The following is a 14340-nucleotide window of genomic DNA, read 5'->3' as shown; positions in this document are numbered from 1 at the left end:
TGTGGGAGATTTTTGCTAGTATATATAGCAGGCATTAGTGTTTTGAGCTACATTGGTAAATACACACATTGCCACATTTTCTGGGTAAGTCAGAGGACCTTGAAGGTGGTGCCAACTTTTATTCCTTCCAGCAATACTGGGGCAGTCACATTTTCTGTCTTTGGCAACTGTTAATTTTTCCAAACCTAAGATATTCTTTGCAGAACTGATGGATGTGTTATGGGTAACCATTGTTTTAATTTGTACTAGGGAACTAGAGCATATTTTCCCCAATATTTAGTGGCTACTTAGATTTCTGTAGATTGAATATATGTCACTTTGTACATTTTCCCATTAGGTTTTTGAACTTTATTACTTATTCCTAAATATGCTCATGTATATTTGAATACAAATCATTGGAGAGTTATGTTGCAGTTATCTTTTCCTCACCAGGGATTAATGTTAAAAATTACTTATAGCACATTTTGTTTTACATAAAATATTTTTATTTTTGAATTCAAATAAATGTATTAGTATTTTCTCCTTGTACTATACTTTTTGTTTTGTAATGAAATATTTCATTAATGTCACATATGTATGTCCTACAGATACCCTCTGTCATAAATATATGATTTCATTATGGCATTTATTCATGTGCAATGTATGATATAGATAACTAGTCTTACTGTTCCATACACGTGATCAATTTATATTTCTTTGAGGCCGATCAACAGCTTGGGATGGTGAACTTTACTCATAATTAGTTTTTGTGTGCATTAAATCTTCACTTTTTTAGGTGATGATACAGTTGTTTACCTTCCTTTTAGCAAGTAAGCTTCTTGGATAAAATGATGTTTAATTTTTCATATTTATCATTATTATATTATAATCATCATTATTAGTGATATTACAGTATAAAGCTCTATATTCAGTTGAAGTGGACAATGAAATCATCACTTGTAGAGTAAGCATCCAGGCCCATTTCATGCAAAAGCAATGACTAATCCACAAATCAAATTACTATAAATAATAGTAGTGATTGGCTAATATGTTACAGACATTCTAGTTAATATGTACTCTATTGAGTAATTTAACCCTGGCAAATATTCAGCAGGATAATTTGTGTTATTATCCTTATTTTCCAAAGGAAGAAGAAGAGGATTCATAGAAATCTCAGTAGTTGTCTGTTCTGATCATGACAAAAATCACATCATTGAAAAGAATATGGTCAAATGTTTTAACATCCTATTTGCTACAGTGTCTTCATTGTTACTTACAGAAATGCTTCTTGCAAAGCCAAGAGGAAGAGGAGGTTGCTGCTCAAGTTATTCTTTTTTTGGTAGTGGTTTTGTCTACAATTTTACAAGCATTATTAAATTGTTCAGTATTGTCCAATGTTTTGCCTTTTCTTGAAACTAATTCCTTGTATGTTGAAGACAAGATACATTGTTAGATTTTTATAAATCAGAGTAGCAAGACCTAATTATCCACATCATTTGCAGTAAGAGCCAATTTGTGGATGAAATTTTAAGACAATTCTATCATAAATGGAACACAAATGCATGTAGAAGAAACCATAGACGTTATTTTGGCATTGTTTGAAATACTCTAAAAATATTCAAGGTAGAGAAGAAGAACAAACTAATTTTTGGCTTCAACTATGAACAGTAAAGATGTGTAAAGCCTCATGATATTATTTCATAGTAGCTCCACCTCCCCATTTTGAGAATTCCTCAGTCACATTAGTTTATCTGCTTTTGTCCAGCTTTTATTGACAGTGGTCTGCTGCTCATTTGTATAAAAACAGGTAAGCCCGCAGCATAGCAAAAAGGAGTTACAAGCTAAATGAGACTTTAAAAATATATTATCTAATAAAATTACAGCTTTAGATTTTTCTATTTATGTGTAACAATCCAGATCAACACAATAGAATTCTATAAAACACATCCTTGAATTGCCCACTTAATTCTAGGAAAAGAAAAGATAGGAAAGACTTTTTGTACAGTGAGCATTAAAATGTCTTTGTAAATTAGTTTCATGTTTTTTAACAAATATTTGTTGAGGATTTGGAATAACTGCAACATTATATTCCCCAAAGATGCCAAATTAAAGACTAAGTCATCCTCATTCTTGAAGAATTCATAGCCTTTGTTTTTTACATACTACTAGCTGTCCTTTATCTATACCCTGGAAGAGTAGATTAGAGGACAAATTAAATTTTTTTTGGGGGGGTAATTTGGGAAAGTTTATTTACTGGAAAGAGGGTCTTTCACTGAACTTTTCTGCAAGACCAAGCAAAATTAGGATTTCTCTTTGGTAGATTACATTTTACATTGGCACAATTAGACACAATGGTAACTAATCTACTTTGTTCAAGGATAAAGAAAATTGTTTTACTCACAAATCCAGTTGAACCTTCATTTTATTTCTAAAAGTTTTAAGGAAGGTCTAGTCTACCAGTTACAAAAATGAAAACCAGTTAGAATTCTAATATAAACATTGTTTACATTAGTTTATAAAAATAGATTTGAATTTAGGAAAAGAATATTGAACCACCAGCTAATTTTTATTTCCCTTCACCAAGCATAATGAATTCCTTGATTTTTCAAGGCTGACCCTGTTTCCTTGGTTAACAATGTCAATGTAAGTCTCCCTTATAGGAAAAAAGTTTAAGGGATCATTTGATTTGTTTCCAACTAGGTAAGTTACTGATGGAAAAAAATTAATCTTTATACACATCGATATCTTTAAAAAGTAATAGTCAAACCTTTCTGAAGATTCTTGTTGCCACAATTTTATAGTATGGCACATTAATTTGTTCTCTGTGGGTAGTATTTTTGTTCCTTAAAAAACTGTATTTATCAAAACTAATGGGGTCGGGGAAAGCTTACCTGTAATTGTCTCAGGCCCTTACTGGACTGGCAGATAATTAATTTGATCTAATATAATGGCAACTGGTAAACTTACATAAAACTCAAAATCTAATATCCTCAAAGCAACTGAATGACATCAGGAGTCTTTTTCTGGGCTGGAGATGTAGCTCACTGGCATAGGGTGAGTGATGGCAAACCTTGTAGAGCTTTCAATGGTAACAAACAGCCAGCTGAAGCATGCATGCCATCGGTTCGACCTCGCTTGTATAGGCTTTGCTTAGTACACAAGAGAGGGTATGGGTTTGATCCCCAGCACTGTCAAAAACCAAGCTTTCTAAAGAGGGCATTAGTTTTTAAGTTTACTATTTTATTTTTCTCATATTTAGGTGAGGCTTCATAGAGCAGTGTTCCTTTAAATGAATCCCATAAAGCTGTGGTTTTTGAATGCGCTGGGATTAAATTTTGATAGAAGACTGGCCCAAATTTTCTACTCTTTTTAGTAATGCTGTCTGTTTTAATGGGACTTAATAACTCTTCCCTTTAAGAAATAGAATTTGGCCTTGTTTTTTGCCAATACAACATGGCTGAAATAACAGCATGACAGTTTCAAATTTAGGCTTTATGGAAGCTTGGTTATGTTGTGCCATGAAAACTTGTCATACCCATGGAAACCAAGCTGGGTAGTACAGAACTTTCAGCCCTAGCTAATTGGCTAGTTGCTCACAAATTATGAGTGAATCTAATTGAGATCAACCTATATCATTCCAGACAAACAATTCTGCCCAGCTCACTCATAGTTCATGAAAAAAATGATACCTGATTATGTTTTTAAGACTCAAAATATAACCCACAAGGTTTGGAAGTGCTTTGTTACATAGCAGTAGCTAACTGGTAGAAATATGGAAAATATTGGTAGATATGAGTATGGAATGACGAGTCTTTTCAAAGTGCATCAGGAAGGTTAAGCAGCCAGGAACCCATGAGAATGCTCATGGGCAGTTGTGTACTGGAAAAGTACTGAGAAAGAACAGTTGAAGATCATCATATCAAACCTAACCAACTTTACAAGCTCATCAAAGATCAACATTTTCAGAAGGGGTGCCAAGTGTCTAAAAACTTAGTATAGAAGGACACATAATGTGAGTGTTGATGAAACTTTAGAGATTTCAATTTTATTTAAATATTATGCTCTAATAACAATCAACTCTATTATATTTTTTCCTAGCTTTAAATGATTGGTAATATATACTCTGATATATTATTATGTGTCTTTTAGTTCATGAAATAGTTCTTCTAGATAAGTCTGGTATTCTGAGCCACAATTTGAACTGGTTGGGCTTTTGTGTACCATAGAGCACTTAGCATTAGATCTGTAATTTAGACATTACAAATGCTTGTCCACCAACCAACTTTGCTGTTAAAGACGTTTCCAGAGAGTGACATACAGTCAGAGGAATCATAATTTCTTTGAATTTGAATTTGTTGCATTTTGCACTCTGCTTAGCCCTTCTCTGTGGTTTCCACCTTGTCACAGTTCTGAGAGTTGCTGTCCTCCTACAGACTGTGAAAACAACATTTCTTTATCTCCTGTGGATCGTGAGTATGAGTCTTATTGCCTAATTATTATTAAAAATCATAACGAATTCTGTTAGCCCAACCTTCCTTCATCTGTGTAGCATGTAAGCCCGTGTTTAAACACAGCATAATGTGAGCCCTCCTAGAAGAAGCCTCCCCTCAGTTATCCCATTCACTAACGTTGATCTTTTCCTATCTATTCCCATTAGTCTTTTTATTAAATGTCTTTGGGATCATTTTCAAAGTTATTCTCAAGTAATAACCCACCGTATCTTAACTTCATAGAATGCTTTGCATTCTTTTCTTCTCCCCTCAAATATTCAACTAACCTTTTCCATCCAATCCCCAAACTAGATGTTTATGGCAAGAGCCTTGAGGTTCTCAAGCATCTCCCTGCTTCAACAATTTATTTTCAATCACAATAAATTTAATCTTTCTAAATTTCTCTGACCTTCTTAAGCTTCTACATAAGAACACAGAGTTCAGTTTGCTCATAGTAAGGAGTAGAGCATGAAAAAACTCCCTTTTATAGATCAGAACAAGGAAATGACACCTTGCACATCTATTTAAGGAATAATCCCTGACAATTGTTCAAACCCCTGATGCAACAAATCAGGTGAATATGTGCTACTGCTCTAAAATACGCTTCTGATTTTGATAGTGTCTGAACAAGAAAGAGTCATTTTGTGCTATTACTTTTTGTTCAGGTTTATCAACCTATATAGGAACAATAACTCTGCCCACTAATTTCTTCTTTTCTCAAAGAAGGGTTATTCAAAGCTTAAAACCCTACAGCCATTAGCAACTGTCTCAACTGATTTATTCAGCAGAGTTTTGTGTAGGCTCTATGATTTTAGCTCATGCTAGCAATGAATCATACAGGTCTTATTTTCAGCAGGAGGCTGTGATTCTCCATTTTAACTTTTTTTTTTGTACCAGGGATCAAACTGGGGACCTTGTGCTCATGAGGAAGGTGGTGGAACCACTGAGCTAAATCCCTGGCCCTCTCCGTTTTAACTTTAACATCTTGATTTACAAGGATATCTATCTACCTGTAATTCATGTGGTTTGCTTTTGAAGAACTCACATTGGGTATTAGTAAGATTTTTAGGGAAGTTTCTTTGTGCAAATAAAAGATAATCAGTGCTTTGTTCTTAACTTTTCCCCATTTATTTTAGGAGAAGAGCTGGTGAGAGATAGAAAGCTTCCTTTAGTCACCAGAAGAAATGTGACTGGGCTCTCTTATTGCTTTTGCTGCCTTTCTCCACCATGAACTCTTGGCCCTCTGCCACCCTGCCTCAGAGCCAGCTGATTATGTACCGAAACCTCCATGAACTGTAAGCCAAATAAACCCTTCCCATTCATCTTTGGATGTCAGTACATTGAAAGTATTCTTGCCGGAAGATGCCGAATCACCCCGCTGCAGACAGGCAGGAATGCCTGTGCCCTACTGAGGTTCTGAGTTGCACAGAACATGCCGAATCAGCCCACTGCAGACAGACAGCCACCTGGTTCCACACTACAAAGACGCAGAGGACACCAGACCACCAGACCAAGGTACTGAGTCCCACTGCTCCTGGTCCAGAGGAAGGGGCTTCCCGGCCACCATCCCTCCTGCTGCTCCAAGCCCACAAGAAAGGGCTTTTGGGTCACCATCCCTACCGCTGCTCCCAGTCCCTGTCCCACCTCTCCCAGCTCAGAGGAGGTAATCCGTGCAGGCACTAACAGCGCCTCCCCCGTCCAGTCGAAATGAGAAAGCACTTAAATAAGTCTCAAAACCAGACTTCTAGATTACCTACAGCAACCCCAAAGGGAAATGAGAAGGAACACTCTGATACTCAACCACCTGGACCCACTGAACTGGCAACCAAAGGAGATCTGGAAAAAATGAAATCAGAAATAATTTCTCAGATAACAGGAGAAATTGTGCCCCTAGTGCAAGAAATGATTAATAAATCTAGAGAGGAGCTGAGGAACATGATGGAATCCCAACATAAGAAACAAATGGAATCCATAAAACAGATGCAGATAGATTTCCAGGACATGAAAAACTCCACTGAAAGTCTACACAGCAGAATGAGCCAATGTGAGGACAGAATTTCAGATATAGAAGATTGCAATTAGTGACCAGGAAAAGAAAAATTGCTTCAAAATTATAAGGGAACATGAGAAATCAATCCAGCAGCTGCTAGATGATGCAAAGAAGAATAACATAAGACTAATCAGAGTCAAAGATGAAACAGGAGAGAGTGGAGATGACATAAAAAATATCTGCACAGAAATAATGGCAGAAAACTTCCCAAGCAGGGGAAAAGAGCTTGACATACAGATAAGTGAGGCATATAGGACTCCAAATAGCCTTGATAAAAAAAAATCTACCATAGGCATATAATTGTTAAGATTCCAAAAACACAACAGAAGAACAAAGTTCTCCAAGCAGTCAGAGAAAAGAAACAAATCACATACAAAGGAAAGCCCATTAGAATCACAGCAGACTTCTCAACACAAACCATGAAGGCAAGAAGAGCTTGGAGTGACATATTCCAAGCCGTAAAAGAAACCAGCACTCCAAAGAATTTTACACAATATCCTAGGAACAGACATTGAGGATCACAACCCCAGGAAGCAAAGCAGAATGAACCCATCTGGCATGACAAGAAATTAAATGTAAAGGGGGAGAACCCAACAAAAAGAAAAGGTCATCGCAATGACAAGTCAATAAGTTTCAGTTATAACCATCAATGTTAATGGTCTCAATTCACCAATCAAAAGAAATAGACTAGCAGAATTGGTCAAGAAGCAAAATCTAACAATATGCTGCATACAAGAAACACACTTAATTCAAAAGGAAACTCATAGACTGAAAATTAAAGGGTGGAAACAATACTCCATGTGATAGGAACCTGAGAAAAAGCAGGAGTAGCTATCCTCTTGGCAGATCAAGTAGATTTCAAACCAACACTGATGAAGAGAGATGAAGAAGGACACTACATCCTTGTAAAGGGAAGATTCCAAGAGGAAGAGATGACAATCAAAAATATATATGCACCAAACACTAGTGCACCCAACTATATAAAACAAATACTAACGGACATGAAAAGTCATCTATGCACTAATACAATTGTAGTGGGGGACCTCAACACCCCACTGTCACAAATAGATAGATCAACTTGACAAAAAATAAGTAATGAAATACTAGAACTCAATTAAACTCTTGAACAAATGAACTTAACAGATGTTTACAGAGTCTTCCACAACACAAAATCAGAATACACATTCTTCTCAGCTGCTCATGGGTCATTCTCCAAAATATACCCCATACTCACACATAGAACATGTTTAAGTAAGTGCAAAGGAATTGAAGTTATCCCCTGTATATTATCAGACCATAGTGTGATGAAATTGGAGATCCATAGCAAAAGAAACTCAAAAAATTTCATAAACACATGGAAATTGAACAACACACTTCTGAGTAACCAATGGGTCACAGAGGAAATTAAAGAAAAAATCAGACAGTTCCTTCAATTAAATGACAATGACAATACAACATATCGGAATCTATGGGACACAATGAAAGCAGTCTTATGAGGGAAATTCATAGCAGTGAATATGCATATTAGCAAAACAGACCGAGCCCAATTAAACAACCTGATGCTGAACCTCAAGCTTCTAGAAAAAGAAGAGCAGGACAACCCCAAAGCTCATACAAGGGAGGAAATTATAAAGATCAGAGGAGAAATCAATGCAATGGAGACTAAGAGAACGATACAAAAAATGAATGAAGCCAAGAGTTGGTTCTTCGAAAGAATCAACAAAATTGACAAACCCTTAGCCAAGCTTGTCAGAAAAAGGAAAGAAAAGGGCCAAATCCATGCAATTAGGAATAAAAAGGGTGAAATGACAACAGACCCAGCAGAAATCCAGAGGATCATCAATACCTACTTCCATAACCTATATGCCAATAAGATGGACAACACAGAAGAAATGGACAGATTCCTAGATACATATGAATAACCAAAGTTGAACAAAGAAGACCTAAAAATTCTAAACAACCCAATATCAACCAATGAAATTGAAAATGTAATTAAAAACTTATCAACTAAGAAAAGCCCAGGCCCTGATGGCTTCACTGCTGAATTCTACAAGACATTTAGAGAGGAACTGCTGCCACTACTGTTTAAACTCTTCAATGAAATTGAAAGGGAAGCAATCCTCCCAAATTCATTCCTGAAAGCAAGCATCACCTTGATCCCCAAAGCAGAGAAAGACCCAACTGAAAAAGAGAACTATAGGCCAATCTCATTAATGAACATAGATGCAAAAATCCTTAAGAAGATAATGGCAAACAGAATGCAGAAGATCATCAAGAAGATCATACACCCTGATCAAGTGGGATTCATCCCAGGGATGCAGGGATGGTTCAATATATGCAAATCAATCAATGTAATACACTATATCAACAGAGCCAAGGACAAAAACCATATGATTATCTCCATAGACACAGAAAAAGCATTTAACAAAATCCAACATGCATTTATGATAAAAACCCTACAAAAAATTGGAATAGATGGTCTCTACCTCAAACTGATAGAAGCAATCTATGAAAAACCAACAGCCAATAGCATACTAAATGGTCAAAGACTGAAATCCTTCACACTAAAATCAGGAGCAAGACAAGGATGTCCACTATCACCACTCTTGTTCAATATAGTTCTGGAAACATTAGCCATGGCAATTAGACAACAGAAAGAAATAAAAGGAATAAAGATAGGTAATGAAGAAGTCAAATTGTCATTATTTGCAGATGACATGATACTCTATTATAGAAGACCCCAAGAACTCCACCAAAAGTTTTCGAGACTTAATAACCAAATTCAGTCAAGTAGCTGGTTACAAGGTCAACACACAAAAATCAATAGCTTTCCTCTACATGAATGACAGACTCACTGAGAGAGAAATAGGGCAAATAATTCCTTTCACAATAGCATCCAAAAAACTGAAATACCTAGGAATCAACCTAACGAAAGAAATCAAAGACCTCTTCTCTGAAAACTATGGCACTCTGAAAAGAGAGATTGAAGATGATATCAGAAAATGGACAGACATCCCCTGCTCCTGGGTAGGAAGGATTAATATAGTGAAAATGGCCCTCCTTCCAAAGCTGCTATATAGATTTAATGCAATTCCAATTGAGATCTCAGCAGCATACTTCATAGACCTCGAGAAAACTATCCAAAAATTCATGTGGAACAAGAAGAGACCCAGAATAGCAAAAGCAATTCTAGGTAACAGAGACATGGCAGGGGGTATCACAATCCCCAACCTGCAACTCTACTACAAAGCTACTTTGATAAAAACAGCATGGCACTGGCAAAGAAACAGACTTGAGGACCAGTGGAACAGATTAGAAGATGCAGAAACAACGCCAGACACACTCAGCCATCTCATCTTCGACAAAGGAGCCAAACACCCTCACTGGAGGAAAGATAGCCTCTTTAATAAATCGTGCTGGAAAAATTGGGCTTCAACTTGCCAGAGATTAAAACTAGACCTGTATCTCTCACCATGCACTAAACTAAAATCAAAATGGATTAAAGATCTAAATATTAAAATAGAAACTCTGAACTAGTTGGAACAGAGGTTAGGTAGAACCCTTGAAGACATCAGTGTAGGAAAAGATTTTATGAACAAAACCTCAGTTGCCCATGAACTAGCACAACAATCAACAAGTGGGATCTCTTCTTATTAAAAGGTTTCTGCACAGCAAGAGAAATCACCAGCAGTGTGAAGAGACAACCCACAATGTGGGAAAAAATCTTCACCTGCTCTTCCTCAGACAAAGGAATCTCGAATCTATAAAGAACTTAAAAAGATCAGACCTCCCAAATTTAAAGACCCAATCCAAAAATGGGCATCTGAAATGAACAGACATTTCTCAGACAAAGAAGTAGAAATAGCAAATAAATCCATGAAAAAATGTTCAACATCCCTGGTCATTCGAGAGATGCAAATGAAAACAATGCTGAGATTCCACTTCACTCCAGCAAGAATGGCTGCTATCATGAAATCAACCAATAACAAATGCTGGTGGGGCTGTGGGGAAAGAGGAACCCTGCTCCACTGCTGGTGGGAGTGTAGACTGGTGCAACCACTGTAGAAATCAGTATGGAGAAACCTCAAAGAATTAGGACTGGAAGTCTCATTTGACCCTGCTATTCCACTGCTGGGGATCTTCCCCAAAGAATTAAAAGAATCATACCACAGTGATATATGTACACCCATGTTCATAGCAGCACAGTTTATAATAGCTAAAACTTGGAAACAGCCCAAATGCCCATCAACTGGAGACTGGATAAAGAAAATGTGTTTTTTTTTATAAAATGGAGTACTACTTAACCATAAAAAATGAGAAATTAGAGACATTTATAGCTAAGTGGATGCACATTGAGGTGATACTCTTAAGTTAAATAAATAGGACACATGTGTAAATACCGAATAGTTTCTGTGGTGTGAGAAACTGAAAGTGTAAATAAGGACTAAATGTATAATAGGTAATGTGAAATAGGAAGAAAAGGGGCAAAGGGGAAGGAAGTTGGAGGGCTAGGGGAAAGGATAGAAGGGAATGGGATTAATATGAGAAAATGGAAAACTAGGAACAAAATCTTTGTAAATAGGGAGGACTGGAGGGGTTGAAGGGAGGGCTGGGGAATGGTGAAAAATAAGAACCAAGAGAGACTATGTAAAGGTGCAAATTTCCAATGATGAATGTCATTATATTGTATGCCTAAAATGTACCAAAGATTAGAATGAATAATCGATAATGTAAAATAGGAAGAAAAGGTCCAAAGGGGTAGGGGTAGTGGGAGGGGCAGGGGAAAGGAAAGAAGGGAAAGGAAAAATGATGAGAAATGGAAAAAATGGAAATAAAATCTTTGTAAATAGAGAAGGGTGGAGGGCGTGAAGGGAGAGCTAGGAATGGGGAAAAAATAAGAACCAAGATACATCATGTACAGGTTCAAGCACCCAATGATAAATATAAACGTATTGTATACCTAAAGTGTACCAATAAAAAAATTTAAGCAAAAAAAAATAGCTTTTGATGCCATGTTTTCCCTCTACCTTTTTTCTATATCTTCTATCCTCATTTTCTTGATTATCATTCCAACCAATCAATCAATCAAAGACTCTGTGGCTATCTTTTAAAAAGTATAATTTGTCATAGGAACAAATAATGATTTATTTATTATTCAAAACTTTTTCAAGGTCCTTCTCAGGACCTCAAAATCTCCTTTCCTCTAATTTTTACATTTCAATTCTGCTTTGTCCTCCACTCTATTATGGAAGTACTTTGCTTTGATTGTAAAATTATTTCTCTCTCCTCCTTTCCTCCTTTTTCTTTCCTTCATTTTATCTAAAATAGAATCACAAAAAGTGAGACAGAACAAAGATCAATGATGGAGAAAATTCCAGGTCTGTGGTTCTGCCACAGAGATTTGCTCCTTGTTTTCTGTGTTCTAATTTGTTCAGCATTTACTAAATCCAAATTATTTCTATTAAAAATACTTAGTACATGTATTAAATTCTTCCAAGCAATGTGAAGAACAGCTCTAGCTTTAGACAACCTGTGATGGAGATGGCAGATATGCCTTTCGATACTCTAGTACACTGCTCTTGGATTCTCTTACTTGCCCTTTTCCCCGGCATTGGTAATTATTACTGGAAAAAAGTAAATTTTCAGTGAATATGAAATAGGAATTGGTGTCTTTAAAAATAAAGGGAATTTTAACAATAAAGGACATTAAATTTTGCAGTCTCTTTTGGAATCAAGCAACTCTGCATTTGTAGAACAAAAGCAATCATAAGTTATGCATAAAGAAATGGGCATTGGTTAAAGGCCTTAAAGGGCCTTGTGAGAGGTCTTAGCTCATTAAAGGAGTCCCAGTGAGGGGATATTGGGGCCTCTGCCTCTCCTCTTTCCTTCTGCTTCCCAGGCCCTCCGTGTGTCTCCTCCATGTGTCTCTTCGTGATGTGCTCCACTGCCATAGGCTGGGAGAAACAGGGCCAATCAGTCTTGGTCTGAAACCTCCAAAATCATGAGCCAAAATAAAGCTTTCCTGCTTTTTAAAAAAAATGGCCTTTGGGCTGGGAAAGTAGCTCAGCAGCACAGCGCCTGCCTGACAAATGTGAGGTCCTGAGTTCGATCCCTCGTACCAAAAAAAAAAAAAAAAAAAAAAAAGAAAAAAGAAAAAAGAATGGGCATGAGTACATTCAAATAAAGCCAAATTTGAGTACATTGAAATTTGAAGTTTAAATAATTTGCATGAGTCACAAAATATTATCTTCTTTCAGTTTTTCCCCACAACAAATTTCTTAGCTACTAGATTAAGAGAAAAAACAAAAAAGAGACAGAGGGCTAGATTTAACTTCAGGGTTATAGTTTGTAGAACACCAAACACAAATTATAAGCTGTGACATGCTAAGGATTTTATATGAATAGCATGAAGTTTACTTCTATTTTGGCATGTGTTAAGCATTTAGATGGTTCTCTTTAAATATGATATGTCTTAAGCATCCATTATGGCATCTAATTATCCCAAATAATAAGTAGGAGAGAGAAGTTTTCTGTCTTCCAAGAACTGAACACAGCTTTGCAGAACAGCATGACCCACACATGTCACCTCCTAAATTTCCATTTGTGCAACACTTGCCTCAGGTGGTTTTCTCCCATGGTATATTTTCCATCTACAATCATCTTCATCTGGGAAGACCCTGGAATGACCTGCTGCATAAATGATACCACTCTTTTCCATGCATGATACCTGAAAAAGGGTTAACAGCAAGACTAGAAAAACTTTGTGTGTGGGGGGGAGAGATTTTCAGTCCCTGACAGAGGTCATCTATAGCCAGAACAATAAGAACAATGATTCAAATTTAAAATGAAACTATGGCACCACTGACTTCTAGGATAATTTATACAATGTTCCTGATCTTCTTCCCTTTAATAAAAACTGTCTTCCAAAGAGAATAAAATTTCTAGAGCATGCCCTTTACAGCACTCACTGGGAACACTCTGCTTTTTACCTTTGCTTTTGATCGCTCTGTAAATACAAAAGGCCTTAACAAAAGGCAAAAAGGAGTTGGTTGGTTTCCTATGAGCTTATCACCAACTTTTTTGCTTTCAGAGCTATCTCGTCATATCCAAACAACAAAATGACTGCATCATTTGAACAGTAGAAAATTGAGTAGGAAAATTGAACTCTGAAGCAAAAGAACAAAGCACAGAATCAAAGACCCTTGCTTATAAACGAGTTCTGTTCAATCTTCCTTTCTCAGTTTTCTTCACTTTGTTGTTGGACTATATTACCATATCTCTACTAAGATAATCATACTAAGAAGATATCCATACTAAGAAATGTTGCTTGAAGGCAATTTGATATCTGGGGAAAAACACAACAGCATACAACTTTAAGAGTTGGTGGGTTTTCACAGAAATTAGAAGTACTTTTTCTTTGTTTTTGCAATGACTTTAGAACACCCTGTGGCAAGGGCATCGTATTAGTACAAACAGTCCCTAACTTATAAATGAATTGTAGGCCAAACATTTGTTTGTAAGTCAGTTTTTTGTGACTTGGAAAGCATTTACCCATAATTATAATGTTGGAGGTAGTGGCTGGAGATCAGCACTTTGTCACAATGGCTTGTTTAACCTGGTGTCATACATTTGAAGCAGTAAAATAAGACTATTAGCATTTCTCAGGCTGAAGTATACAGGAACATGCCAACGAATAATACTTCATGCCATGGAATAAACATGGTACATCATCCTGGTGTGTTAATTTTGTTACAGGATTTAGAGAAATATTCTTTCTGAATTGAAGTAAGTTTTTATAACTTATTGAGCAAAATGTAAAAT

General features: G+C 36.4%; 1 long non-coding RNA gene across 2 annotated transcripts in view; it reads left to right on the top strand.

Annotated features, from left to right (window-relative positions):
- The window catches only part of LOC147824531 (uncharacterized), a 69318-nt gene extending 57809 nt beyond the window's left edge, over window positions 1-11509 (top strand). For both annotated transcript variants that reach the window (XR_015442300.1, XR_015442299.1), the window contains 2 exons: window positions 4387-4448; window positions 5606-11509. This is a non-coding gene — a long non-coding RNA (uncharacterized LOC147824531). The remainder of the gene's footprint in view (window positions 1-4386; window positions 4449-5605) is intronic.
- The last annotated feature ends 2831 nt before the right edge of the window (window positions 11510-14340 follow it).

Source organism: Heterocephalus glaber, unplaced genomic scaffold, assembly GCF_053883595.1.
Source record: "Heterocephalus glaber isolate CG9 unplaced genomic scaffold, H.glaber_assembly_v1.0 deba00001538, whole genome shotgun sequence".
NCBI lineage: Eukaryota > Metazoa > Chordata > Mammalia > Rodentia > Bathyergidae > Heterocephalus > Heterocephalus glaber.
Note: the sequence above shows the minus strand (reverse complement) of the source record. Positions and strands in the feature narration are given on the sequence as shown.